Below are 8,095 nucleotides of genomic sequence, written 5' to 3' on the forward strand. Positions count from 1 at the left end.
TTAAATTAGAAAAAAAACAACTTTAAATTTAACGAAATGTGTTTTGTAATACTCGAGGAAACAGATTACTGTAATGTCTTCTACTGTTTCTCACGTGTAAGTAGACTGATGCATTGCTGACTCTTTAGCGTAAATAGATTAATTCAGTTATTTATCACTTGTAAAGCGACGTTGCCTCTTTCTTGTAAACCAGATTAATACATTGTTGTCTTAATAATAAACAGAATAGTACATTATTGTGTCTTAATAATAAACAGACCAATACATTATTGCGTCTTAATAATAAATAGATTAGTACATTATAGTGTCTCAATAATAAATAGACTAGTACACTGTTGTGTCTTAATAATAAATAGGCTAGTACATTGTTGTGTCTTAATAATAAATAGAATAGTACATTATTATGTTTTAATAATAAACAGACTAGTACACTGTTGTGTCTTAATAATAAACAGACCAATACATTATTGCGTCTTAATAATAAATAGATTAGTACATTATAGTGTCTTAATAATAAATAGACTAGTACACTGTTGTGTCTTAATAATAAATAGGCTAGTACATTGTTGTGTCTTAATAATAAATAGAATAGTACATTATTATGTTTTAATAATAAACAGACTAGTACATTGTTGTGTTTTAATAATAAACAGATCACTACATTATTGTGTTTTAAAAATAAACACAGTAGTACATTGCTGTGTTTTAATAATAAACACACCAGTACATTGCTGTGTTTTAATAATAAACACACCAGTACATTGCTGTTTTAATAATAAACACACCAGTACATTGCTGTTTTAATAATAAACACACCAGTACATTGCAGTTTTAATAATAAACACAGTAGTACATTGCTGTTTTAATAATAAACACACCAGTACATTGCTGTGTCTTAATAATAAACACACCAGTACATTGTTGTGTTTTAATAATAGACACACCAGTATATTGCTGTTTTAATAATAAACACAGCAGTACATTGTTGTGTTTTAATAATAAACACAGTAGTACATTGCTGTTTTAATAAAAAACACAGTATTACATTGCTGTGTCTGAATAATAAACACACCAGTACATTGTTGTGTTTTAATAATAAACACACCAGTACATTGCTGTTTTAATAAATACACCAGTACATTGTTGTGTTTTAATAATAAACACACCAGTACATTGCTGTTTTAATAAATACACCAGTACATTGTTGTGTTTTAATAATAAACACACCAGTACATTGCTGTTTTAATAATAGACACACCAGTACATTGCTGTGTTTTAATAATAAACACACCAGTACATTGTTGTGTTTTAATAATAAACAGATCACTACATTATTGTGTTTTAAAAATATACACAGTAGTACATTGGTGTGTTTTAATAATAAACACACCAGTACAGTGCTGTGTTTTAATAATAAACACACCAGTACATTGCTGTTTTAATAAATACACCAGTACATTGTTGTGTTTTAATAATAAACACACCAGTACATTGCTGTTTTAATAATAGACACACCAGTACATTGCTGTGTTTTAATAATAAACACACCAGTACATTGTTGTGTTTTAATAATAAACACACCAGTACATTGCTGTTTTATTAATAAACACACCAGTACATTGCTGTGCTTTAATAATAAACACACCAGTACATTGCTGTTTTATTAATAAACACACCAGTACATTGTTGTGTTTTAATAATAAACAGATCACTACATTATTGTGTTTTAAAAATATACACAGTAGTACATTGCTGTGTTTTAATAATAAACACACCAGTACATTGCTGTGTTTTAATAATAAACACACCAGTACATTGTTGTGTTTTAATAATAAACACACCTGTACATTGTTGTGTTTTAATAATAAACACACCAGTACATTGCTGTTTTAATAATAAACACACCAGTACATTGCAGTTTTAATAATAAACACAGTAGTACATTGCTGTTTTAATAATAAACACACCAGTACATTGCAGTTTTAACAATAAACACACCAGTACTTTGTTGTGTTTTAATAATAAACACACCAGTACATTGCTGTTTTAATAATACACACACCAGTACGTTGCTGTGTTTTCATAATAAACACACCAGTACCTTGCTGTTTTAATAATAAACACACCAGTACATTGCTGTGTTTTAATAATAAACACACCAGTACATTGTTGTGTTTTAATAATAAACACACCAGTACATTGCTGTGTTTTAATAATAAACACACCAGTACATTGTTGTGTTTTAATAATAAACACCACAGTACATTGCTGTTTTAATAATAAACACAGTAGTACATTGTTGTGTTTTAATAATAAACACACCAGTACATTGCTGTTTTATTAATAAACACACCAGTACATTGTTGTGTTTTAATAATGAACACACCAGTACATTGCTGTTTTAATAAATACACCAGTACATTGTTGTGTTTTAATAATAAACACACCAGTACATTGCTGTGTCTTAATAATAAACACAGTAGTACATTACTGTCTTAATAATAAACACACCAGTACATTGCTGTTTTAATAATAAACACACCAGTACATTGCTGTGTTTTAATAATAAACACAGTAGTACATTGCTGTTTTAATAATAAACACACCTGTACATTGTTGTGTTTTAATAATAAACACACCAGTACATTGCTGTTTTAATAATAAACACACCAGTACATTGCTGTGTTTTAATAATAAACACAGTAGTAAATTGCTGTTTTAATAATAAACACACCAGTACATTGTTGTGTTTTAATAATAAACACACCAGTACATTGCTGTTTTAATAATAAACACCACAGTACATTGCTGTTTTAATAATAAACACAGTAGTACATTGTTGTGTTTTAATAATAAACACAGTAGTACATTGTTGTCTCTTCGTTGTTACAGGTTAAAGTAAAGTTTTCTTTTACTTGTTATTAGTTTAACGCATTTTTATATAACTGTGAACTTTATTTTTTAATTCCCTCCCTCATGAATCTACTTTTGTTACATTTTTAGGCGTATAACATTTATTACTGCTTATTTGAGAGACATTTAACCCTTTGATGATCAACACAGTTCTTCAGTCTTCATAAAAACAACACAAAGACTTGTTAAGACAATTAGTAACTTTTAATTATATAGTATATTTCATTCATGTAATTATTACTTTCACAGTTTGAAACAATCCTATTTTTTTAAGGAAATAACGTCCATCTATGGAATTTCAATGTTTCTATACATTTTACCTTAAATTACTTTAATGGTTTGGGCGTAGCCATAATAACCGCGTATTAATGAGTTAGGCGAAATAATGACTCTTTACCTTTATAATAGGGTTGTCATGATCTATCTTCTCTAAGGTATCCATAAGGTCTTTTTAACATAACACAGCACTTTTAAAATTATGTTTTACTTTCCATAATATGAAATTCTAGCTCCCTCTAGAGAAATCTCTATTTCATATATTTTTTTAAATGATCTCCATTTAACACACCGTTGTTTTGTTTTATTACAGAAATGCTGGCTGTGGCCTCCTTGAATCGGAAAGTTAATTGTTGTTTACCTTGATCTGCAACGTTAACTCTAGCTTCCTTATGTGAAGTTAGTTGTTGTTTACCTTGACTTAAAACGTTAGCTGTAGCTTCGTAGTGTTAAACGTTTTATTTGACACCATTATGCTTTGTTAAATCCTGTTCACCAACCACTACCTATGCTATTTTATTAGTAGACTACTACTGAAGAAAAACATATTTTTTGGGTCTGAATCTCTTTGTATTATCTTGGATAAATGTGGTACAAACCGATGTTAGGTAAAGATCCAGTTAAAGGGACGGATCAGTTAATGTTAACGATTCTTCCCAACTTTAACCGCAGTCCGAAGAAATCTTCTTTTTTTTTAAATCTATAGCTACGTTAAGTTAATGCTAGAGAAAAAATAAAGCAGATCGCAAATCTAAGTAATAAATTGTGGGATATTCAGAATGTTTCGAACTATGGGATGCTCATGTAACGTACGGTTACTTATGTGTTAAGTCAAGACCGAACGCATCTTTGTTAACTGTTAGAATGACATTTCCAGATAACTGAGGCCCGGCATGGCCAGGTGGGTTAAGGCGTTCGATTCCTAACCTGAGGGTCGCGGGTTGGAATCCCCATCGCAACAAACATGCTCGCCCTTTCAGCCGTGGAGGCGTTATAATGTGACGGTCAATCTCACTATTCGTTGGTAAAAGAGTAGCCCAAGAGTTGGCGGTGGGTGGTGACGGCTAGCGCAGATTGCTCTTGTGTAGCTTTGCGCGAAATTCAAAACAAACCAGATAATTGTTTAAAACGTATTTGTCACACCACTGTTAAAACTGATTCACCATATACCATAAGTAGTACTGTAGCTACAGTTTGTTCTAAATAACTTTTTAATATTTTTTGGTATGAAAAGTATATTTGTGTTTTTTACAAATCTCCATTTTTGTTTCTAGCAAAAAATATAACTAACAACTTTTTACTGTAGTCATAAGTTTCAAATTCCTACACATAAACTATGAGTAGCTGAACACACCCGGATTTTATATCTTTTTACTTAACAGAAGTGTTCTTAATTATACTTTATAACGAAATCATGAAATAATAACAAATACAGCGGCCGATAACGTGCTTATTATTATATGAACGAGAAACTTTGAATATCAGGCGTTCAGAGCTCGAATATTCGCTATACTCTGTCTGTACACGTTATATACCTAATAACCAAAACACAACAAAAGGCTCGGAGACGAGGTTAGGCTTAACGGGGGGAAGGGATATATTTTGACACAAACATGAAGCGTAAAGTACGAAATAATTATGAAGAATAAAACACGATTAAACTTTCAGTTCTGTTGATTCGACGTTCATTCAATATTAACATTTACTACTGAAAATGGCGATAGTAAATATATTTTTACATTAAAGTCTTGTTAACACTTGTGAACGATATAACAATAGATTTCAGAAAAACAACAACAACAAGCAAACCACAGATGCATCTTTCATTCTGAATTATAAAATGATTTCGACCTTTGTTTGTACCTGAAGACTTGAATTTGGGTGACTTTCGAAAATGGGTGTATTACACAGTTAGGGATTTGTAGGAGAAAACCAATGGGTAACATTTCCCTTTAATAAAGTAAAATTACGAAAGTAATATTACATCCTAAAATAAGTAGCTCAATTGGTTGTAACACTTAATTATTATTAATTAAGTCAGTTTTTATTGAGGTTGACATCGGAAGGCATCTCTAATTATGTAAATAATTGAGTTTTCTTTTCTTCGTGTTTTTAAAGAAGGTATAATATGTAAGTGATTTTTAGCCTGAAGTCACCGGCTGTATGTATATCACTTCTAGATGTTGTGGACATTGGTCCATCTGTGTATACCAGCTTCAAACTTTGTAGACATTGGTCCATTTGTGTCTACCAGCTTTAAACTTTGTAGACATTGGTCCATCTCTATATGTCAGCTTTAAACGTTTTAGACATTGGTTCATCTGTATATACCAGCTTCAAACTTTGTAGACATTGGTCCATCTGTATATGTCAGTTCTAAACCTTATAGAGACTGGTTCATTTGTATATATCAGCTTTAAATTTTGTAGACATTGGTCCATCTGTACGTACCAACTTTAAAACCTTGTAATCATTGGTCCATCTGTATATACCAGCTTTAAACTTTGTAGACATTGTAGTCCATCTGTATATGTCAGTTCTAAACCTTGTAGAGATTGATTCATCTGTGTATACCAGCTTTAAACTTTATAGAAATTGGTCTGTTGTGACAAGATCAGGCAGTTTCACGCTTAGGCCCATATTGAGTCCCAATTGAAAAGTAAACAACTGGATCTAACTGTACTATTGAGTTCAGAGCAGAATGCGTATATGTACTTCACAAGTTAAATATAAAAGTAAAATAAGCTCAGTGTATAAAGAGAACACTCACACAGATATTTATTCTTAATGCAAGTCTTTTGTTTATAGTCCTGATGTTCGTATCGCCTCGGTGCATGCAATAAGCTGATTCAATAAAGGGCTCGATCTCAATATGACTAAAATGCATGCGAGCACATTGCTCGTGCCTTGTTTAGTCTAGTAACATTAAGGTTAGTTATCATACATATTACTGTTGGCAAGCCATAAGCGTCAAAATGATTCTACTGCATTGCTTATGGAAATTAACAGAGGGCTGTACTAATGGTTTGGTTGAAGAGTTCTCGTAGTAAATAAAATGTTTGACCCATGAGATGCTTTCGTTCCTGTAAAATTATACCAGAATTTATAGAACGTTAGGTTTAACTGTTTTACATCGTGTATTTTTTATTTTCATATAACCTTGTTATTTGTATTCAGCCTTTAAAGAAAATCTATAATAGTTAAAGCCAGCGATAAAACTGTAACTGTTACTTCGAGTGAAGTTTATATTTCTTCCTACAGATGTGATCACTTCTGTATCTTTAAGCGCAGAAGGAAAAAAAAAATGCTTGTTAGAGAAATAAATAAACGAATTTCACAAGAAGATCCTTCAAAAGTCCGTTACAAATCCATAAACGCCGGTTGCTAGCCGAAGCTACTGTCGCAGGAATATATTGCACTAAAGAAAATTCATAAACGGAACAGTAACACAGTAAACTCCTCAAATAGGGCTAAGTTTGAGGATAGATTTATTTGTTAATTAGCAGACGATTTATTTTTATTTAAAGGTTGATACAGTAATCAGAAAGGAAATGTAGTTTTATTTCGGCATATAAAAAGCTACCGGGCTCAATGTTAGGGTTAACTTTTACTTGTCGCTTGATGGCTTTATTCACCAGGGGACGAACTTTTGACAGTAAGTTTACATTTTATTATTTCTTCCTTAGATTTTATTTACTGAATTTTGCGTAAACATATTCAGAGCTGTTTGCGATACACGGCTATGATTTAGAATTGATGTATTATAAAGAAAGCATATACTCAACTCCGACCACGCCGACACTTTACAAAAAACAAAACACAACAACAACAAAAATTAACTGTATCGACATTTTACTTCCACGGCTGATGGGGTTGTTTGATATAAATAAATATTGTATTGGCTTTTAGAGACACTCTATGTAACCTATTGTGAAAACAGTTTTGCTTTGTGAAGTCGTACTTTATAAAGAGAAATAATATGTTGTACTGTAGAGTCATACTTTATAAAGATAAACATTATGTTGTACTGTAGAGTCATACTTTATAAAGATAAACATTATGTTGTACTGTAGAGTCATACTTTATAAAGATAAACATTATGTTGCACTGTAGAGTCACACTTTATAAAGATAAACATTATGTTGCACTGTAGAGTCACACTTTATAAAGATAAACAATATATTGTACTGTAGAGTCATATTTTATAAAGATAAACAATATGTTGTACTGTAGAGTCATACTTTATAAAGATAAACATTATGTTGCACTGTAGAGTCACACTTTATAACGATAAACATTATGTTGTACTGTAGAGTCACACTTTATAAAGATAAGCATTATGTTGTACTGTAGAGTCATACTTTATAAAGATAAACATTATGTTGTACTGTAGAGTCATACTTTATAAAGATAAACAATATGTTGTACTGTAGAGTCATACTTTATAAAGATAAACATTATGTTGTACTGTAGAGTCATACTTTATAAAGATAAGCATTATGTTGTACTGCAGAGTCATACTTTATAAAGATAAGCATTATGTTGTACTGTAGAGTCATACTTTATAAAGATAAACATTATGTTGTACTGTAGAGTCATACTTTATAAAGATAAACATTATGTTGTACTGTAGAGTCACACTTTATAAAGATAAGCATTATGTTGTACTGTAGAGTCATACTTTATAAAGATAAACATTATGTTGTACTGTAGAGTCATACTTTATAAAGATAAACAATATGTTGTACTGTAGAGTCATATTTTATAAAGATAAACATTATGTTGTACTGTAGAGTCATACTTTATAAAGATAAACATTATGTTTCACTGTAGAGTCACACTTTATAAAGATAAACATTATGTTGCACTGTAGAGTCACACTTTATAAAGATAAACATTATGTTGC

Source organism: Tachypleus tridentatus, chromosome 3 (genome assembly GCF_004210375.1).
Source record: "Tachypleus tridentatus isolate NWPU-2018 chromosome 3, ASM421037v1, whole genome shotgun sequence".
NCBI lineage: Eukaryota > Metazoa > Arthropoda > Merostomata > Xiphosura > Limulidae > Tachypleus > Tachypleus tridentatus.